This window comes from Protopterus annectens, chromosome 17.part0 (assembly GCF_019279795.1).
Source record: "Protopterus annectens isolate FY-2018-M chromosome 17.part0, PAN1.0, whole genome shotgun sequence".
NCBI classification, from domain to species: Eukaryota; Metazoa; Chordata; order Ceratodontiformes; family Protopteridae; genus Protopterus; species Protopterus annectens.
This window is the reverse complement of record NC_056751.1, coordinates 74,151,909-74,173,331: the sequence shown is the minus strand read 5'-3', so window position 1 is coordinate 74,173,331 and position 21,423 is coordinate 74,151,909.

Genomic DNA, 21,423 nt, shown 5'->3' with positions numbered 1-21,423 from the left:
TTCAAGGTTTGGACCATTTAAGAGCAGTGCTGATATCTACTAGGGTACATGGAAAAGACAAGTAGATCATTTAAGATAAACTAACGAAATAATAGTTTGGAACAAGTGGTTAGGCAGCTGAGTTTTAAGGAATCCCTTTCGGGAGATACATCTTGGGTGAACCAGTCAAAACTCCCCATCATAACCTGAGGTCAGTTTTTTACCAGGCTTCTGCTAAACTGGAACCAATGACCATGAGCACTTGGCATTATCTAAACAATGTCATCTATCACTTTCCTTTCTCTTGCTTCATCATCCTAATAATGGGTTATCTATAGAATTCACTAGAGAATATGCAGTTGTTTTAATTTCCAATGTGATCCGTTTTCTACAGAGTTCATTTATGCATTGAGATGTGTTATTGTATAGACAGTACTGTACTTAAGGTATTTGTTCAGCAGTTTGCTTTCCATTATAACTGGGAATCACATCCATAGGTTCCAGTTAAGCACTTACTGTTTCAGATGACCTATGGTATCATCCCATGATATCTAGTTTGGGGTAGGGAATCTCAATTTTGGACTAGTTAGGTCTCTGCAAGAGTTTTCCTAGGCTTATGTCATGCAACTTATCATCTGTTAAAGCATTAAATATGTTGGAGCCTGGGCCTGTTTATTTCTTCCTCAGTATCATGATTTTTCTTCTAGTTTCTTCCACTTTCTACCAATACTGTCTGAATTTTTATACACTTCCACATGTGATTTTTGTCGTATTCTTTTACCAAAGAAAAAAAAGCGACAACACTAACCGCAGTTGGTACCAAACCAAAACTTTATTGATTGACACATACATACAGTACAGTACACAACAACTTCCTTGTCTCACTCTTCATGCACTGCACTTTCCCAAGGCAGAAAGCAAACTAGCTAAGGCAAGACAGTATTTTAAAACATATGCTGCCTGTACCCAGTCTCTACCACTATCTACAAATTTTCACATTTTGGATGCAAAGATATGCCATTGGATGCTCATTCCTTGTATCTCATCTATCCAGCAGTCAACCAAAGCCTTCTCCCCGAATCTAGGTCATTGACAACATAGACAGTAGCTTTGCCTCTGTGTCAGAGCAGCACATGTTCTGTCATTCTAATGGCCGCCAGAACAGTCAAAAAGGAATACATACTTTTCTTCCTAAAATCTCCATTATCTGGCAATTCAGCACAGAGTGTTAAGGCTATAAGCTAACAACAAGCTCCATCAATTAGCGATTCTCTCAGCCTATACTTGAAAACTATGTCATGGGAAACAGATCTATGATCCAAACTGTACTTCTAATTTTCTTCTGAAAAATGGAACTTAAGCCTAGTGGGTTTATTTGGCTTACAAGTGAATGAAACTAACTAAATAAAATAGTGCACGTTTTTGTGACACTGTTGCATTGACTCACCATTTACAGAGCTGAATATTTCAAGAAGTATTAGTGATCTAAGATAATTTGTACAAATCACTTGGAAATGCAGTTTATAAAATGTAGGCATGTCTGTGTTTGTGGTGGGGGAGATATTTATCAGATAGCAATCTTAAAAAAAAAGAAAAGGAATTGATAAGCATCCCCATGTATCAAGATGAATGTAATTCAGCTGTGCATCACATTACACAGAAGCATCAACTGAAACCCAATTCAACAAGCTTTTGTTTACCTCTAAATTAACTGGAGTTGAAATTAAATGGAAAAGTCTACTGACTAAACACTACACAGCTGCCTTTCTGCTCTGTGGATTTGTCTGAAATGTCGTGTGACATTCCTGTGGAATTCCCTTGTACAGAACTAATTGTTTTGGCAGGTATACAAAGAATTTCAATGAAGTCTGTCAGATCTGCGGAATTAATCAGACCAGGTTTTTTTGCATTATGGTTTTACTGCTTCTAGTGTTAACATTTTAGTCTTTTATTTCATAGCTGCTCATATCACTATATGTTCTAATTAGACCTATCTATATCTATATCTATATCTATATCTATATCTATATCTATATCTATATCTATATCTATCTACATCTTGTTTGATTTCTAGCTACTAAACTGATGTGAAAAGATTGGATTATGTCTCCTGTTTTCTCCCCTGAAACTGTGCCAGTTGTATTATTTACTATGCAAATTGAGCTACCATATATTCTGTGCTTTGCAATCAGTTTCCTGGTTATTGATGGTTGTCTCCAGGTCAGTTTTTAATATTTGTTTTATAGCTTAAGACAATACAGCAGCTGATGAATGCATGTTGAAAGTCTTCAACTTTTTTTCCCTTGACAAGTATAGGTTTTTGGTGCTTGATAGTGAGGTTAAAAATATTCTCATTTTGGCACCCTGCAGTCTTTGTGATAGCCTCTCTGAGTATTGCAGATGGCCAAAAACAATTAAAACTCTCGGTATTTAGTGTAGCATCTTGTACACTGCTTCAAACAGTGCAAGTTCCTAAATGTAGTCAGCTTTTTTATATAACATTGTTTTTTCTTCCTTTGATTAAAATTAACAGTTATCTGTGGCTGTACAATTAATGAATCTGTGTTCCTTCAGTTATGCTATCAGGATTGTGTTTTCCGTAATGGTAACATTTCTACTGCTTAGAAATACATATGCATTGATTTCCAGACCATTTAACTGTGATGTCTTTGTCAATAAAACAACCAAATGGATAATCTGGTGGGCTACATACAGTCAGACAGGTCAGCCGTGAGGCTAAGAGCTATCTCACACATACAGTATTATGTAATAACAGCAAAGTGAAGCAATCTAATGACCACAATAGGAACGAATGCAGAAAAAGTTACAAGTAAAGAGCAGCTTTGGTCTGTACGTACCATGAAAAAGAAACTTTTATTCATGCTATTTTAAAATAGGATAAAAATGTTATTTTTTTAAAGAAATCTTTATAAAGCAAGCACTGAAATGACATTGGGATGTGGGAAAAAAATGTTGTTTTACTCTTTGTAAAAAGGACTATAAACATAAAATATCATGATATCAGATTATAGTCAGTGTCAATCAAATAATAAATCTCTGTTTCATCCAAGACTTGTACTCAGTTGTTTAAGAAACCTATGTTTTACACTGTGAATTGCAAAGTAAGAACTCTTAAGAAAACATGTAGTGAATGAGGTGTACAAAAGTCTCAGTTGTGGTGAAAGTCTGGTTAAAAGTTAACACAGTGCGGTAATGATTATAAATACAATGCAAATAATAAAACTGTTAATCACACAATACTGGCACTGTGAAACTGAGCTATTTTTGATAGTTTTAACAGAAGGCTCAGCATAATTTTCTCAACATCCTAACTCTTGTGCAAAGCAGAACAAACTGTGTGGTTCCTATCCAAATGTCACTTAACAAAGACTATGAAACCATTTTCTGAGAATCGTAACTTTTTCTATCAATATTTTTACCTCATCTTTACTGGTTAGTCTTCTTATATGTCCACTTCATGATGTGGGGGGGGGGGGGCAAGAATGAAGAATTATCTTCTTCATACAGAAACTCTAAGTGAAAATATGGCTGTTTGCCAGTGAAGTTTTGCTTATTACAATTAAGTTTTAAAGGAGGCATGGTGCTACTGTTACATCTGAAAAGTGCACAGCATGCATATAGATAGATAGATAGATAGATAGATAGATAGATAGATAGATAATGCTAATAAACGTTCATATTTTGTAGCAATACCTGGAACTACATCAATGTCTTCATTTTTGTCTCATACTGTAGAATGAAAATAGCAATAGTTAAACATTTCTAGGTATGAGGTCCATGTTTTAGGCACAAAGGTCAAGTCTGGGGCAAAGGACATTTACTCAAGATACTGATCAGTTGTTGTTGTTTGTCTTTCGGCTTTTCCCGGTTAGGGGTCGCCACAGTGGAGCTCCAGTCCACTAATGATTGGCAGTAGATTTTCACGAATGCCGAGTTGCCAGCTCGATGTCCAACCTTCAATGAAGGCACTCGCATTTTATGCATGTCTTTTGAATGCCACCCAACCGCGGGGAGGACATGCAAACTCCACACAGAAGGCACTCCCCGCACTCCAGCTGAGAATCGAATTGGAGAACCTCTTGCTGTGAGGCAACAATGCTACCACTGCACAACCGCGGATGTAAGATACTGATCGGTGATGTGAGGATTTCTTTACAGAAGTACAAAAATCAGAATGTATAACACCCAGCTGTGATACTAGAGAAATGTGTATGTGCACTGCCATAGATGTATTTTGGCGGTGTGCTGGAGCAGTGAATATTGAAAGGTAATGGAAATACACTGAAAAAGAGATGATAGGCAAGGGAAGTGATGTTAGAAATGGCGATGAACAAAGATCAGTGGTGACACGTTTGTAGGAACTGCCACATCTGTGATAGAAAACTTAAATGATACAGCTGTGATAATGGGACTTTATGGGCACAGACTGGCATGGTTACATTTCTAGGGGGGAGAGAAGGTGGAACAGAATAGTAAAGTTTGATAAAATAATGAAAACAGGATGCAGATATGATACTAAAAGAGGGATGACTAGGATACTGGAATGTTTTGTAGGTGTATGGGCAGGGGTAGATGACAATATAAAGAGTGGAAATTGTGTGGGCAGCAGAATACGTGCAACTGTACAGTGCAGGACATTTTATGTAGTAGCTCAATACAGCCATCCTCAATGCGCAGCACTTTTTGAATGCAGCTATCCTTTTCTGTGTTGATAGACTGGTAATGAGCACCCAGTACATGTCTAAAACAACAACGTACTCAAACCAACATTTTGTACTTTGCACAGATAAAGTATTGGAATATTTTATGCTTCTAAAATGCTACTCCAAGCCCATGGTCTGTCATACTTCCACTCTGAAAAATCCAAAGATGTCGCAAGCTAGTATTAACTTTCATGGGCAGTTTACTGGATGCCTCAGAAATGAACCAAAGCATATTCTAAGTAAGAACAGGGAAAATAACCTCGAATGAATATAAAGTAGCCACAATGTATATTGTCTGAAACTACTGACGTGCATGTCTTGATAGTCTAGGAATGAAATAACACAACCTACAATGGATACAGTAGCTGAAGTCATGAAATATGCTTGAATGCTTGGCATCTGAAAACATTTGCTGCAGTTTCACACTGATCTCCTGTTTATATTGTCAGTTTTGTACTTTGATTCCTTGTGTCATTGGGATGCACTCTCATTGTGTGCTTTGCTCATTGTCATGTAGGTGGTGAAAGACAGAATGGAATGGAACATATTAAAACATGACTATTTAATCTGCATTGGGATTTATGGAAGACCTGCATGACTGAGCTTTGCTACTCTGATTCCCTTCACTAGAGAATTATAGGTACAAGTTGGATCATGGAGTCCTGGGTTTTGTTTTTCCAGTCTCCATTTGCCATCAGTATCACTTTGAGGAAGTGACTTAAACAGAGGGTAATACCAGACATCCAGTGAAAATAAACCCTCAATCAGCTGGACACTCCTGTTGACAAAAACAATCAGTAATTAAATAATGAAGAGCAGAAAGACGGAATGATTGGGACATAGCTTTGACTTAGGTTTAAATTTAACATGTTAGCATTCCAACTAAGCAATGATTATTCTTAGATGTTGCTTATTTATGTTTATTTGTTAACAAGTAAGTGTATATGGTCAGTGCAGACCCCATTCAGCTATGACCCAAGTCTAAAGGGAAATGATACAAATTGCTTAGATCAGCCAGTCAACAAGTAGGATTTAGGGTGTGGGAGGAAACCCACAGAGGGAGAACATACAAACACCACACTCCTTTTGATTAGTGATCACAATTACTTATTCTCTTTATGGAATGATGTGTCATAGTGCAAATAGGTACTCTGCTGAACAGTGCAGAAACAAGCACACTGACACTTTTCTTATAGTCTCTGTACTTGCTTTTAGAAAAACAATAGTTCAAAGTAAACTAATTATATACTCCTTTTTAGCATAAAAACAGCTTATAGCCTTCTGTCATTGTAGTACTTTAACCTGCCTGACTGAAACACTTACTTCTAATTGCTTTTATCTTCAGTGTTATCACCTACATACATGTTTTAAAAAATGTCCAATTTAAAATTCCACATGCTGTATTACTAAATTAAGTTTGGAGCAGACAAAGTTGTCATGATACATCTTTAATGATGGGGGGGGGGAGTGGGGGAAGTGGGTTTTAAGTTGAAGAAGCAGATAAGGTTAGTAGTTAAGTGAATTTAAAGGGAGTAGGCAGGAAAGGGTTAAGCAGGTTGGAGGCTAAGGGAGGAAGTGAGGTAAGGTGGAGGGTGGGTCTTGAAGGCTTTGGGTAGGATTTGGTTGTTGGGAGTCACATTTGGTGTGATCTTGTTAGAAGCAGGATCATGTCTCAGACGACCTGAGGTGACACTAAGGTAGGCCTTGGGTGGTTGCAAAGATGGTAAGGTATTGAGCGGAAGCATCATGGCAGAATACAGGGTTTGAGGCAGAGATGGGCGAGCATTGTAGCCTAAGCGGAGGACTTGTTTCAAGAGATACCGAATGGAGAAGGGGCTAATAGCATGCAGGGTCCTAAGACTCAGAAGAGATGACAGACGGTGAACAGTATATGAGCAACCAGAGCCATGCAAGCAGGTCAGATGCTGGCAGTGGAGGCGAGGACAATGGAGGTTGCAACACCAGTGGCATCACCTTCAGCTCCGTCAGGTAATGGTTTATTAGTCTCTGTGGGAAGGGAAGCTGAGGAACAGGTAGCAGGGAGTGAGTGCCAGGGATTGAGTGTGGGCCTGCAAGGCTGGGTTCATTGGATGGCCCAGGGTCTCACAGGATGTTAGTGTAGGCAGGACCGGTGGTGCCAGGTTGCAGACATTGGGGGGTCAGGATTTGAGTTTTGTTAGTTCTCTTTCATTGCTAGGGGACGATATGGACCCTTGTTTAGAGGAGGTAGGGTCAGACTTTGGGACATGTCTGGGGGATTGGTTGACGACACAGGCATTAGGGCAGAAGGGTGCAGCAATCCTTTTAACTCCTCATATCTCACTTGAGGAGAAGATTTGAAATGGGGAATATGTAGATATTTTTGAGTTAATTGATGCAGATGGGGTACAGCGCTTGATGGAAGCCAAGACGGCAAACTGAAAAGACCTCTTGACAGCCTTGGAGGCATTAGGTCGCAGGTGTGTGGGTAAGTTTCGGCAGAGGACATGGAAAAATTGGGTCTTGGGTTTTGTATTTTATATGGCAGTGTGGTTGGAAAGGGAAAATTCTTTGGCCCTTCTGTTCTTGGCTTATTTTCTGACTATATGAGAGGCACAAAGGATACGGCCAGGTAATGAATGGCTATCCAGGTAATGAATGTCTATCCAGGTAATGCATGGCTACGGTATGATCAGAAGTTCCACAAAAGGAAAGCAGTCGACAAATTCATGCATTGGGAAGTCAGACACACTGATATCTGGTTGTCCACTATGATGGACAGCTTTGGATTGGGAAATAGAGTGTGTAAGTTAGCAGAAGGGGGTGTCAGAGTATGTTGGGCTTTTAATACGGGGAGATGTTCTTGGACAGGTTGCAGATTCTCCCATGCTTGTTCAAAGTGTATGGGCTCACATTCAGTGATGCAATGCAGTAGGGGTGAGAGTCAGTTTGGGGGCAAGGTGTCCTACTTTCCAGGTCAGAGAGGATGGAGTGGGCCTTCCATGGGACTACAAGGGGTGCAGGGCAGGGCCAGTTTTCATGGTTAAAGGGGTGGTCCTTTTGGCAAACTAGGGGCTGCCCAGGGGACCCACTCACCTATTAAGGTCCTGCGGGAGTTGCTGACACAGTATCCACCGCTGGCAGTGGCCAGGGAATTGGTTGAGAGTTTTTCGAGGGGATTTTCAGTCAAGTCTAATTTAGTGGGTGATGGTAAGGTGGGAAAAAATTTGAAGTCTGTGCAAGGGAGGGAGGATGTCTTGGGAGCTTTGATTGAGAAGGAGTGCCAGGCGGGTAGGTTGTTGGGCCCCTTTGATAGTCCACCATTCTCAATTTAAAGTGTCACCTTTGGGTTTGGTTGCCCAGAAGAGAGTGGGTGTGTTTCCCTTAATACATTATTTATCTTACCCTAAAGGCAAGTTTGTTAATGATTTCATCCCTGGGGAAGAGGTTTGAGTGATGTATATATCCCTGGAAGATGTGGTCTGCATCATTAGAAGTTTTGAGGGCCCTTGGCTGGCAAAGGTAGACAATGAGCCAGCCTTTTGTTTGTTGCTGATTCGGGAGGAGGATTGGACATTATTGGGCATGGTAGTGGGGGATAGTTTTTATTTTGACACAGCTATGCCAATGGGATGTACAGTTGCTTGTTCCACTTTTGAAAAGTTTAGTAGGGCCTTCCATTGGATATGGCAACAGAGGGTGGAAGGGCAGAGAGCAGTACATTACCTAGATGACTTCTTGCTAGTGGGTGAGGGGAAAGACAGGGCACAGGTGGTGATGCGTGAGTTTGTGGGGATGTGGAAGGTTTTGAGAGTGCCATTGGGTAAACATAAGCTTGAGGGCCCGCCGAAGGTGCTAGATTTCCTGGGATTGAATATGAATGTGGGTTAAGGTATATTTCATTTTCCAGTGGAGAAGATGGTTCAACTATAGGAGAAAATAATGTGGATGAGGTCCAAGAGTAAGGTTCAGGCAACAGATGTCATGGAGTTGTTGAGCTTTTCTTTTGAAAGGAGATAAAAGTAATCACCACAGGGTAAGGGTTAGCAAGTTAGCATGGGAGGACTTCGCTTTGTGGTCACAGTTTAACGGGATCACATTTTGGCAGACAGACTGGGTAGGTCAAGGGGATTTACAGTTGTTTATAGATGCAGCTGGGGGTTTGGGTATGGGAGCATTTTTTGCAGGGCAATAGTTTTCAGTGGCATGGCCTCCTCATTGACCTTAGGAATGAAAGCGGGATATTGCTTTCCTGGAGCTTAGGCCTATTTGCATCAGTGGTGTGGCAGGATCATTTGAGGGGTAGGTGGGTAGTGTTTAATTCAGAAAATATTGTGGTGGTAAGAGTGTTGCAGGTTAAGACAGATAAATCTTCACTATTGTTGTTGGCTCTTTGTAAGTTAGTGGTGCACAGTTTGTTGGTTAATTTTTCTTTTACAGGGGTGTGTGTGCCAGAGGTAAAGAATGAGATAGCTGACAGCCTGTCTCATTTTTAGTTTTCAGGTTTTGGCAGGTGGCTCTGACAGCAGCAAGGGACCCTGTGGTGGTATCAGATGAAATTTGGCTGATTGGGCAGCAGTGATCAATGGGTTGGTGCAGCAATTGTGGGCGGTATCCACCAGGAAAGCGTATGGTAGGGCATTGTTTGATTTTTGACAGTTTTGTGAGGCAATTACTGGAAGAGGAATGTGTGTGGTCAGAAGGTTTATTGCTCCATTATTTAGCTATGCTGAGGGCACAGGGCAAGGCAGTAAGATCAGTGAGGGTGGCAGTCAGACAAATTAAAGGACTGGACTAAGTCCTGGATAGTTGGGTGTGTGTTGAAAGGTTGGGGTAGAGGGGAAGGCCCGTCCAGGGATAGGAGATGGACAGTGACTACAGGGATTTTAAGAATGTTGTTAAAGGGTTTAAGCAGAATATGCAGCAGCTCAGAGGAATATATGATGGGGGGTACATTAAGTATATGGATGTACTGTGGAGCTTTCCATGTGTCAGAGTTATTGGGGGTCATTGGTGTGGGATGACATGCTGATATTGCCAAGGGCAGTGCACTTTAGGTTAAGGTCATCGAAAACAGATCATGAAGGGAAAGGGACATCTATAGTTTTGGGGGAAGTTAGGTCAGAATGGATGTATCCGGTAGTGTGGGGAAGGAGACTGTATGCGGCTAGAGAGAAGGGCACAGGAAGTAGTTTTTACATCAGTAGGTGGTAGGACGTTAACAGGGGAGCAGTTGAATTTAGTCATGAAAAGGGCTCTTTTCAGTGTGGGCTTAGAGTGGGACAAATTTTCTACTCACTTTTTCAGGATGGGTGGGGCATCTGATCTAGCAAAAGAACGCAGATCAATTTAAGTAATTAAAAGGGTGGGGTGTGGTCTTCTAAGGCATTTTTGACTTATATTAAATAAGGAGCGCTATATTTATTTTGTTGTTAATTTTTTTTCCCTAGGGGAAAGGATTGTCATTTTAGGCCATTCTTTCGTGTACTTGGCAGCCAGGCGGGCTGTGGGTAGGATCAATGGCATGGATTTGGACTTGCAGCATTTCAGATGGAAGGTTACCTGGCATGGTATTAGAGGGTTGATGTGGAACAGGATACTTCAGGTATTTATGATGTTACAGAACCAGTGGGGGTTGCCTCGAATTTTGTTGATTCACCTAGTGGGGAATGATTTGGGTGTGATACCGAAGAGGCAGCTTGTTTATCATATTTGTGAAGATTTTTTAACTTTAAGGAAGCTTTATCCATCAGTGTGTCTTGTTTGGTTGGAGATTATTCCTAGGTTAGTTTGAAGGAATGCAAAGAATCTTTCTGCAATTGAGAGGGCTCGTAGGTATGTGAATTTTACTCAGGCAAAACAGTTGAAGGGGATGGCGGTGCGTACTATCCAGCACAGTGAATTTGATGATAGGGATCCCATGTCATATAGGGCAGATGGGGTTCACCTTAGTGAATTTGGACTTGATTTGTTTAATTTGAATTTGGGGTTATTTTTGGAGGGATTGGTTAGTGGGGTTAAGGTGTGAGGGGGAACCATCCATGGGGCTGGTGGGCAGAGAAGGACAGGCATGACCCTCTTGTGTTCCCCCTCTGGTGGATAATTGGTGGAAGGATTTTGAGGTGGTGACAGAGTGATGGTGGAGGTGTTGTTGGTGGTGTTGGATTGATGAAGAGATGCTGAAGGTGAGTAGTCGAATGCTGCCTTGTAAGTGTGAGGATAAGTGAGCAAATGGGGGACGCTGCTTATTCCAAGGGTGAGTGGCTTATCAAAGGGGAATGTGACAACTTTCCCTAACAACATATACTTATGCTAAAACCAGTGGTTTTATTTTCTGAAAAGTTTCAGTTGCCTTTTCTAACACATTTCCTTACCTTTTGACATCTTGCATCTGTTTTTGTATAACTATTTCTAATTTCAACAAACATCATTAAAAATTATTAAACCGGTTGTCATTCCACTGCAATCAATATGTTTGGCTGTATTTGGAAAAAACATTGATTAAAATCAAATTTTTATAACTATGACAAACTACCTGCAATTGATAAACACTAACTGTTCTTACAGGACAAGGGGGGAAGCAGGTAATTTTTTAGGTTGAAAATGAGACTCTTGATTCAGTAAGACAAATAATTACAGTATGTGACACATAGGGGATGTATGTAAAAGCTTAAATGTTGAATAAAATCAATATCTATTGTCAAAAAGGTCTATGTCGATGTATGGTATTTTTCAAATATAAATAATTATTTTAATGTATTAGAACAGCAAACATGCAAAATCCTATAAACTACATTTGAACAGCAAAATGCACTCAGTAGCTTAACATTTAATCTCTTCAGGTCTCTTCTGTGAGTTGGATATTTTAAGTCACAAAGCACACATATTTTATTTTTCTGATTTCCTAACTCTCACCTTGTAGGTTTTGTCAGTGTGTGTGTGTGCATGTGTGTGTGTGTGTGTGTGTGTGTGTGTGTGTGTGTGTGTGTGTGTGTGTGTGTGTGTGTGTGTGTGTATGTGTGTTTGTACCTATACAAGTAAAAAATATATGTACAAAAATACATTAAGCATGCTTAGACATTGAGACAATAAAATCATGTTTGAAAATATTCTAAAACACAATCTTTAAAGATTGCTTTAATGTCTATTAGTATTTCAAAGTTATCATTTACTACTTAAGACACATGTTTACTAAACATGTAAGTACTTTATAATTACAATATATTAGGGAGGAACAACCCATTATGTTTTACAGCCTCCCATCTTTCTTGGGAGTCAGTTGTACCTGACTCCTTAAAATAGATGTACTGCATCACAATTTGTTAAGTGGTATGCTGAAGGCAACACACTCTGAAAGTGTACTTATGGATACATGTACAGTACCAGAGAGCACTCTAAAAGGGTACTTACAGATACATGTACAGTACCAGAGAGCTGATTGCTAAGCTCTTGCTATACATTGAGCAGTAACCAGAATTACATTACTTTCTCTTCATTTTTTTAATGGACATGATGTTTTCAAATTCTGAAGTAGCAACTGAAGGTTGGTTGAAGTGAGATAATAAAGCCCTGATGTGAAATAAAAGATTTTTGTGTTAGATGTCTTTATTACTGTCATTCTGCCATGCTTGGGATGAAATGATGCTCTACATTTTCACTGCATGTGTTCATCGTGTCTTTAAGGAGGCAGGTTTCTGAAAGGAGAAACACTGTTCTCTTTTACAGACAGGGCTTCCCCCTCCCCCAGTCCACCTCTCTCACTCTCTCCCCATCTTTATCGCTCTGTCTCGTAGTCTAACCTCTATTACAGGCTCTCTCTCCGTCTCTCTCTCTCTCTCTCTCTCTCTCGCTTTTTGTCTCTCTCACTTTCATATCTGTTGCTGACTGAGTGTATCACTGAATATGTGACAGAGAAGTGAGGTGCAGGACCTGCGTATGTTATAAAACTGTTTGACTTCTCACTCAGCTACTGCAGATTTCTATAAGTTTACTACACACTCCTTGGCTGACGTGCCAATTTCTGCAAAGATTTCAGCAAGAATAAACTGGTAATCATGTCTTAAAGTAAAGAATCTAAATCTAACTGGAGTTCTATACAATAATGCTGCTACAATCAGTTTGGAAAACCAATGAAAAGGGCAGTTTCTGACTTTATTGTCTGCGCTGATGTTAAAACATACCCATGGATGCAGTGAGGATTGCTGACACAATGTTAACTACCAAACATCTAGGATTTGTTTACTCTGGACTATATCTTTGGGCTTCCCTCTTTCTGGCACTCTGCAAAGGTAAGGCTAGAGCTGGGATTTTTCCATTGTAGGACCGTAAACATGCTGTCAATTAAGCTAAATGGATGCAATAAAAAGCTTGCAATAGATATGTTATGAAAAGATTTCATGTGTGTCCATTCTGGTGAATCTGCAGTGTTAAACTGCCCTGCATTCTTTTCAGAAGTAATTATTATAAGGAGTTAATGCATTGGTCTGAACAAATGGCCATGAATAGTTTGCTTTCTGATACACTTTATGCAGTGGTTACCACCTGGGTAAATAAAGTCAGTGATCTGTAGGCTAAGTTTTATTAATAAGCCTGAACACTACATCATTTAAGTTAGAGTATGCACACATTGGGCTTTCCTGTTCAATAAGGCAAAACTTTTTGTAAAACATCAATGCACATGCAACAAAGTACTACACAAATCTGTAATACACATATTACAATCAGTGAATCTGTAAACAAAATAATGCTGCTTAGTTACTGGTTCTGGAAGCATGAACTCAGGAAAAGTTTGAATAATGCTGAGCTGTAGTCTTCTTACTGCTGTGTGCAGGTTCAAAGGTATAGTGACACAAACTGTTACAACTTAAGAATAATCACATGTCATTTCCTCATAACTGATTACTGTTTTTTGTTTCCTATTTGACTTAAAAGCAGTTTGAAATTTATCAGTCATTGAAGGGGCATGAAGTAACTCATTCATTTTTTATAATACTGACTTGCTTCACAGAGAATGTTTACGAAAAAGTCAATGCCAGGTGTGCTGTCCAGGACTGGTCCTCTTCCTCTAATACACTGCAGTTCTCACATAAACATGTATGGAACAATGTTACTTTTAGAAGATGGATGAATGAATAAATAACTAAATATTCATTTTGTCACTGAACATCATTTTGGTACTAGATAATTCTGCTAATCTTTCCTAGCACCGGTACTAAAAGTATCATTCAGAAAATCTATAGAAAACTCCTTAGTGATTTGTTCATATGAATAGTGTGATAAGCTATCAGCAAAAGATGCATTAACAGGGCTCTCTGAACTTCTAGTACAGTTAGATGCTTCATAAATTATCATCTCTACGAGAAAAGATCAGCGAGCTGGTATCTGTTCCTGTCTTCTGCAAACAGTTTATAAAGTCCCTTAACAAAAATGATACACCAAAAATCAATACACCACAGCAGTCTCCTCTACAGAGCATTTAAGAACTCACCTATGCTTTAAACTAGTGTGTGTGTGTGTGTGTGTGTGTGTGTGTGTGTGTGTGTGTGTGTGTGTCTGTGTGTGTGTGTGTGTGTGTGTGAAGAATGTATCTGCATAATCCCCAGACCAGGAAGTACTTGGCATCAGATGTATTTTAAAGAACAAGGATATATTTATTTTTTATAGTACATATGTCAGGTGCTAACTATGACTAGAGAACTATGCCTTTGCTGTAAATTAATTTATCTTAGTCCTTTTCTTCTGCTGCATCATTATTCTGAGGACAGACTCATTATTACTTGCCTGGTAAAGCCCATAAAGAAAGCATTGGGAGAATAGCTCATCATCGCTACAAGAGACCCCCCCCAAGTCAGTATATTTACAGTGATGCCAGTATAAAGAGTGCAAGGAAATGTCTTATAATATTCAACTATAGTGCTGTTGTACCCATCACATGCAGTGCTGTAAAATGTGAACCTCTTACTCCACAAAGTAAAAATGAAAAGTAATAAGAAAACTCCAGAAATATACGGGGCAACTTAGACTGTGAGGAATTATTAAACTTTATTCTAGCTAGTTATGTTGGAAAGCTTTAACTCCGGCATAATTGTTGCCAAACTTAGTAAGTATATGGCAGGAAATGTAAACCTTTGGGTATTCCTATCAGTTGTGACCAGATGCTTAAGTTATCATTAGCATTAGTTGGTTTTCAGTTATAAAATACAAGTATCAGCAAACCTAATGCAACAGATACGTACACAGCATCCTGCTATGTATATGTGGTAACAGGAACAGAAATCCTCTTTAACATTTATTTATTGCAGCATTATTAAGGATGTGAACAATGTCTGGTTGCTGTATTTATTTTTATTTTGTAAAATGGACAGTGAATGCTTCTGGATGAACTAACATTATGTGAGCAAATCAAAAATGTACATATATTATACACCAGGAAGACATTTATTTGATGCCTTGACATAACAATAGTGACTCTTTTGCAAGCAGTAGACTAGGGAAGACTGATAATTTAATCTGCACTGGATGGTTGCTTCATCTGCTGTTACATCTATGATGAATACATTCCTACATTTCATGAGCTGGAACAAGATGATTATTAGAAATGCCCAATATGTATGCAAATGACAGGACAAAACCCACTTACGGTTATTAAACATGTTCACCTCTCTTGTCATGTTTACATATTTGGAATTCATAAATGTGTATAGTTTTCTATAATCATGTTGGCAGAATGTATGCAAATATGCATGATATGAACAATATTAACTTGGCATTTTTTAGAATTTAAGCTAGGAATATTAAACTCCAACTTTGGATAGAACATGCTAGTGACCATCATGAGTATATGATGTTTTGTTTCACATTCTTCAATTGATTATACAATACTAGGATGGCATAACTTTTTATTAATGTGCACTTTTTATTAAATGCTGTCACCGTTTCACTTTGCACAATTATATAAAGAAAGCACAGCATTATAGTGATAAAAAGTAGAATCCTGCTTCAGATCCAGCAAGGTTTCAAGGCTTTTCAGCCTTAACTTTTCAATTTCTTGCTTTTGGACCTCCAGTGAGCTCATTAATGCAGTTTTCTTTATTCTTTTTTTAATGAATGAGATGTACGCAAATCTACCTTTAACTTTTTATGTAATGAACGATAAATGTAACAGAACTGCTTCACAAAGGGCATGACTTGCAGTTTGCTTCACATGAGGTGTTGTAGATTTACATGCATCAGAAATCCACAGAAACTGTAGAATAATTTGCAAGATGCATCCTGCAGAGCCCAGGAGGAACATCACAATTAGTTTACAATAAGGCTGGCCAAAAAGGCATTCATGTGAGAAAAAAAATGGGAATGACATGGCAGCTGTATACATTATGGATAACTTTAGAGGAAATGTGCACTTCATTGCTTTTCATTTTCAGTTTATTTGTTTCTTAGCTGTTGGTTGCATGCATTCCAATATTAAAGCTTATGACCATACAGACTCAGAATCTGAATGCAAAATGATGTGTGTGTGTGTGTGTGTGTGTGTGTGTGTGTGTGTGTGTGTGTGTGTGTGTGTGCGTGTGTGTGTGTGTGTGTGTGTGTGTCTGTGTCTGTGTAAATATGTCTGTGTGTATCTGTGTGTTGTGAGCATATGCATATTACATGTCAATATGTGACTGCATGTATATGTGTGTGTGTGTGTGTGTGTGTGTGTGTGTGTGTGTGTGTGTGTGTGTGCGTGTGTGTGTGTGTGTGTGTGTGTGTGTGTGTGTGTGTGTGTGTGTGTGTGTGTGCATACCTGCATGTATAGTATCCTTCTTGATTGCCCAGATTTAAGCAGAATTTCCAGATGTTTGCCTCATATTTTTAGTCTCTTCCTCATAAAATTTGTGATTTTATGGCAAACCATGGGGTTGAAGCAATTAAAAAATAATAGGAATTTAAGTTTCAGACTTCATATCCTTCAGAAAATGCATGCTAATTTAAAACCTGTTATTCCAGCAACTTTCTAAGTTTATAAGAGAAATATTTAAAATCTGTCCCTATTTTTGGGCCTTTGTCCCCCCATTATTTTTGGATTTATCCAGATTTCTTGGGCTAAGAGTTTGAGAGGTATGATGTATAGACATGGTGTTTGGAGGGCTAGTGTCTTGAAATGAGTTTTGAGAGGGAAAAACATTCCCACATTGGATCATTTAGGTTGCATTGCACAGATGGAAACTGGGTAGTTAAGATGTTATCTCTCTCTTATCCAAGATGCAGCAAGCTACACATTACCTTGGCAGCATTCTAAGAATATGACGTTACATGCACCGCTCAAACACGCATACACACACACACACACACACACACACACACACACACACACACACACACACACACACACACACACACACTCACACATGGGAGAACAGTCACATGCACTAAATCATGCACCGATTCAGAGGTTTATAGGTGTTTACTAGGCTAATGACCACAAGGGCATTTTTAAGCCTAGCCATGTATCTCAAATCTCTGACTTGGTTTGATGCCCTTGATAAGTGTAAGCAGGGATTTGGGAGATGAAACATGCACAAGTAGGGGCCTGGGAGATGAACCACTTACAGGTTGCCTGTGTCCGTTAGAGACATAGATGCCAAACCATTAATGTCTACTAGTATGGATTTCTTTTGACTGTTTCTTGTCATAATTTGAAAACTCAGATTTCAGTGGAAATTAAAGTAAAAAAAAAAAACAGCTGTCTGGGGTACCATGAGATGTTCTGACAAAGGTGTACATATTTTGTTTATTGTTTGTTTTTAATTTTGTAGTTGATTGTATTTTCAGTTCGCAACACATATGATGCTTGGAATAGCAGTATACAATGAAGAGATATCACTAGAAGTAATGGACTGTGCAGGGCAGGAATCATCTTGACAATGTAATACTCACAGTAAGATCTATACTTATCAATGTGCCAACATGTTACTCAGCAGTTTGAGATTCATATAACAAAGAGTTTGGGACCCAGCTACATCTTAATGTTATAATCATGGGTTACACGATCAGTTCTGCGTGTCTGATCATCTGCTAGAATTTGCACTATGTTAGACTTTGATATTAAAGCTTGATGTACGATTTATATTTCTGAGAATTAGTGGCATTGGAAGTGATGCATTTTACTTACTTTGCTTTTCTATTCACAAAAGTCTGCATAAAACTTCATCAGATTTACACACTCAAATTCCACAGTAAACAATTCATATGCTGATAATTTCTTGACTAAAAAGAATTAATAATTGGAGAAGAATAAGTGACAACAGTACACAACAAATCTGGAAGTTTCAGGTTTACAATCATGCATTGTATTCATTATGCAAGATAAGATAAAACTATTTATGTGGTCATGATTTCCTTTTCTGTAGTTCAATGCCTCTTATGTAAAGCTAAAATATTGTTGAGAAGCAGCAACACACTGAATATAAAGAAAGTAAGGCAATATGCAGTTTTATTACATATTAAGCTTTGTACACTTTTATAATGTCTCAGTGTATCATGATGTTACATATGTGTTGATTCAACCACCATCAGATTGTTATTATATCATGTTTTAAAGTGGGCCAAGTACATTACTGCAAATAAATTATCAGGACTGAGTTACAAAAGTTGCTCAATTTTACCAGTGGTGGATTATAATAGGGGCAATGTGGGTGGTGATTTGAGGCACATAGCCCCGGGGGTGGGGGGCTGACTAGCTAATCAAATAATTTAATTAAAAAAAATGTTATGATCTGCACTGCTAGCTCACTGTAGTTAGTTTATGTGCTCATGGTAACCATTGGATCACTAAGCAAATGCATTTTGTTTTAGTTAAAAAAGGCAAAATGATGGACATTGCAAGTATTTTCTCTGTTTGCTTACAATATTTACCACATGTGCATTACAGCCTGGTGCTACTACTTCATTTATTTATGTTTAGGCAAAGAAACCATTCTTTGCCTATAAACAAACAAATAAAACAACTCTAATGAGTTTCTGTAGACCATTGCTACTCTCTGCTCATTGCCTTCACATAGTTCATCGGGAAGACAGCAAGCAGAATATGTTTAAATATTAAATAGCAAACTTGAGAGTTTAAGCTACCATATAGGCTCAATTAAAAGAGAAGTAAGTATTCTTTAATCCTGGCAGGCAACCAGATATAACACCACTTCTTGCTACACAGTTCTCCCCTTTTAGACATCATTTACCACACCCATAGAATTCATCTTTTCTTCTGTTGCTATCCAGTGCTTAACTATATTACCTCCACCATATTTACGTTCCTATCTTGGTGTACTCATCCAAATTCAAATAGCTACAATTTCATTCTGCTATGTCAGCTGCCATTTAGGGGGACCACAGGCTGGCTGTGAATGGAAGTAGCTTGTGTTACATGGTATGTAAAACTGAGTTGAAGCTGTCTGTGACTTTGCAGACTGTTCCTGACTTTGCCTCATGTTTGTATTTTGATTGCTGCCTCATAAAATCATTTGTTTATTTTTGGCATATCTGAATGTTGTGGTAGGTGGCAGAGTTGGTGTAAGTGAAAGTAACTTACCTTCTTGTCATTAATACATTTTAAAGTGTACATTATAGTAACTTGCTGGGACCCAGTTTAAAGTATGGCTGCAATTCTTTCTGGAGCAATTTTTAGCAGATTACCACCTGAGAGTTATGTATGTGATGGGCAGGGACTAAATGACTGATACTTTGTTTGACAGGAATAGCTGTCATTCCCAAGGTGATCATTCAGTTAACCCATTACCTACACTCACTTACTAGAACAACTTTTTGCTGCAATATTCAGTTACTGCAGTGCTTAAAAATATCTATATCTATATTTATATCTATATCTGTATCTATATCCATATAGGGGTCTACCTGACATTGCCGACATTCCAGAAAGCCGACAACAATATGGCGAATACCATATGATCGACATTCGGAATGCCGACAATGCAGAACTGGCATCCCACTATAGTGCGGAATGGAAAGATTTCCATTCCTGCACTGTAGTGTGATCTCGGAGTTGGTATATTAAAGCTATGGGGGTGTGGGGGGCAGAGCCCCCCTGCTAGCAGTTGAAAGGACATTTTATTTTCCTTTTATATGGTCTACTTATAATGTCGAGATTTCAGATGTTGGTCATATGGTGTCGGCCATATGGTTGTCAGCATTCTGAAATTTTGGCATTGTGAAGTGGATCCCCATCTAGATATATATACACACACACAAATGTTAGGAATGTTGGTAAGAACTGCAAATGGCAAACTTTTACTGCAAAGTTAAATGCCAGTAATTGATGGCAATGTGTGACATTATCTCTTTTCAACAATGCCAAAGACAATTGTACTACTACTTTTTTAATAAAAGGTGGTTTTGGAACATGATCACCTGACTTTTCTGCCCGTCTTCAGCAGTAAATGTGAAGAAGAATGTGTAATTATCACTGCAGGCATCTTAACATATACGAGCGTCTGTCGCCCTTTCCTTATCTTCCCACTTTTAGTACATTTTCAGTTTTTTAGCTAAATAAATAATATATATGCAGAGAGTTGGGGGAAATGCAGTTTTCCTTATATGCTAAAGTGACAAATAATGGTATCTAGCTGCCTGTATTTAGCTGTACGTGTAGTATAGTATGTGTATTTGTCACTGGTAAATGTCATCAACCATTCACTCTTTGCATGCCATTTATGTACTCAACCATTCGGTGTTTTTAAAATAACAACATTTATACTACTGCTGAATGAAAAACTGAACTATCTATTCACTTTTTATCTGACCAGCTTACTTCCCTAGTACTTGAAAATAGTTGCCCTTAAAATGAGTGTTCACTTTGGAACTTCTGTTTGCTACACCCAAGTTAGAGTTAATGAGCTGGAATTTTAACATTCGTCCTTTTTGGCTCCTATTAGAATATGAAAAATAGTAAAACTATTCCCGATTTTGCAGAATCCCTGACTTTGCCTCATGTTTTCATCTGTGCCTTATAAAATGATTGTTTCTTTTGACAAATCAGTGAGGATTGCTACACTAAATGGGGTAGAGTGGAGAATGTCTTTGTGTGAAGCAAAGTTGAAACTGTCTCTGACTCTGCCTCATGTTTTCATCTGTGTCTCATAAAATATGTGGGTTTCTAGCAAATCATTCAAACTTGAAGTCACTAAATGAAGACAGACATTTGACTTCCCAGGCTTCAGAAAAATGCATGTAACCTCAATAATGCTATTCTGATTACTTTCTACATATATCAGAGCAACACATAAAGCCTATCCCTGACTTGGGGCTTTTGTCTCCTATGAATTGGTTTATCCCTGATTCTTGTACTAAGAGGTTAAGAGATATTATTTTTTTATAATCAGATGAGGCTTGTGCAACAAGGTGGCTATAACTGTGCTGAGTTAGTGTTGGTGCTGTTTTTGGATGAAAGCAACTTACCGTCTGGTTGTTTGTTCTGTTAACCATCTGGCTTTGTGGGACTAATATACATTTATGTAAAAAAGTTAGATTACTTGTGGCTATTTTTTATGTGAAACAAAGTTAAAATTATACAGCTTCCAACTGTCCCTGATTTCACAGAATGCATTGATTTCTGCACTTATTTTGGTCTGCTCCACATAAACAGATCTCAAAGCTAGGCTGTTTAAACTGACCAAACAAGAGGGTATGTTATTGTCATTTGTAGTTATCTCCCATCCCCACCCAGCAATTATAGCCAAGTGAATCAACA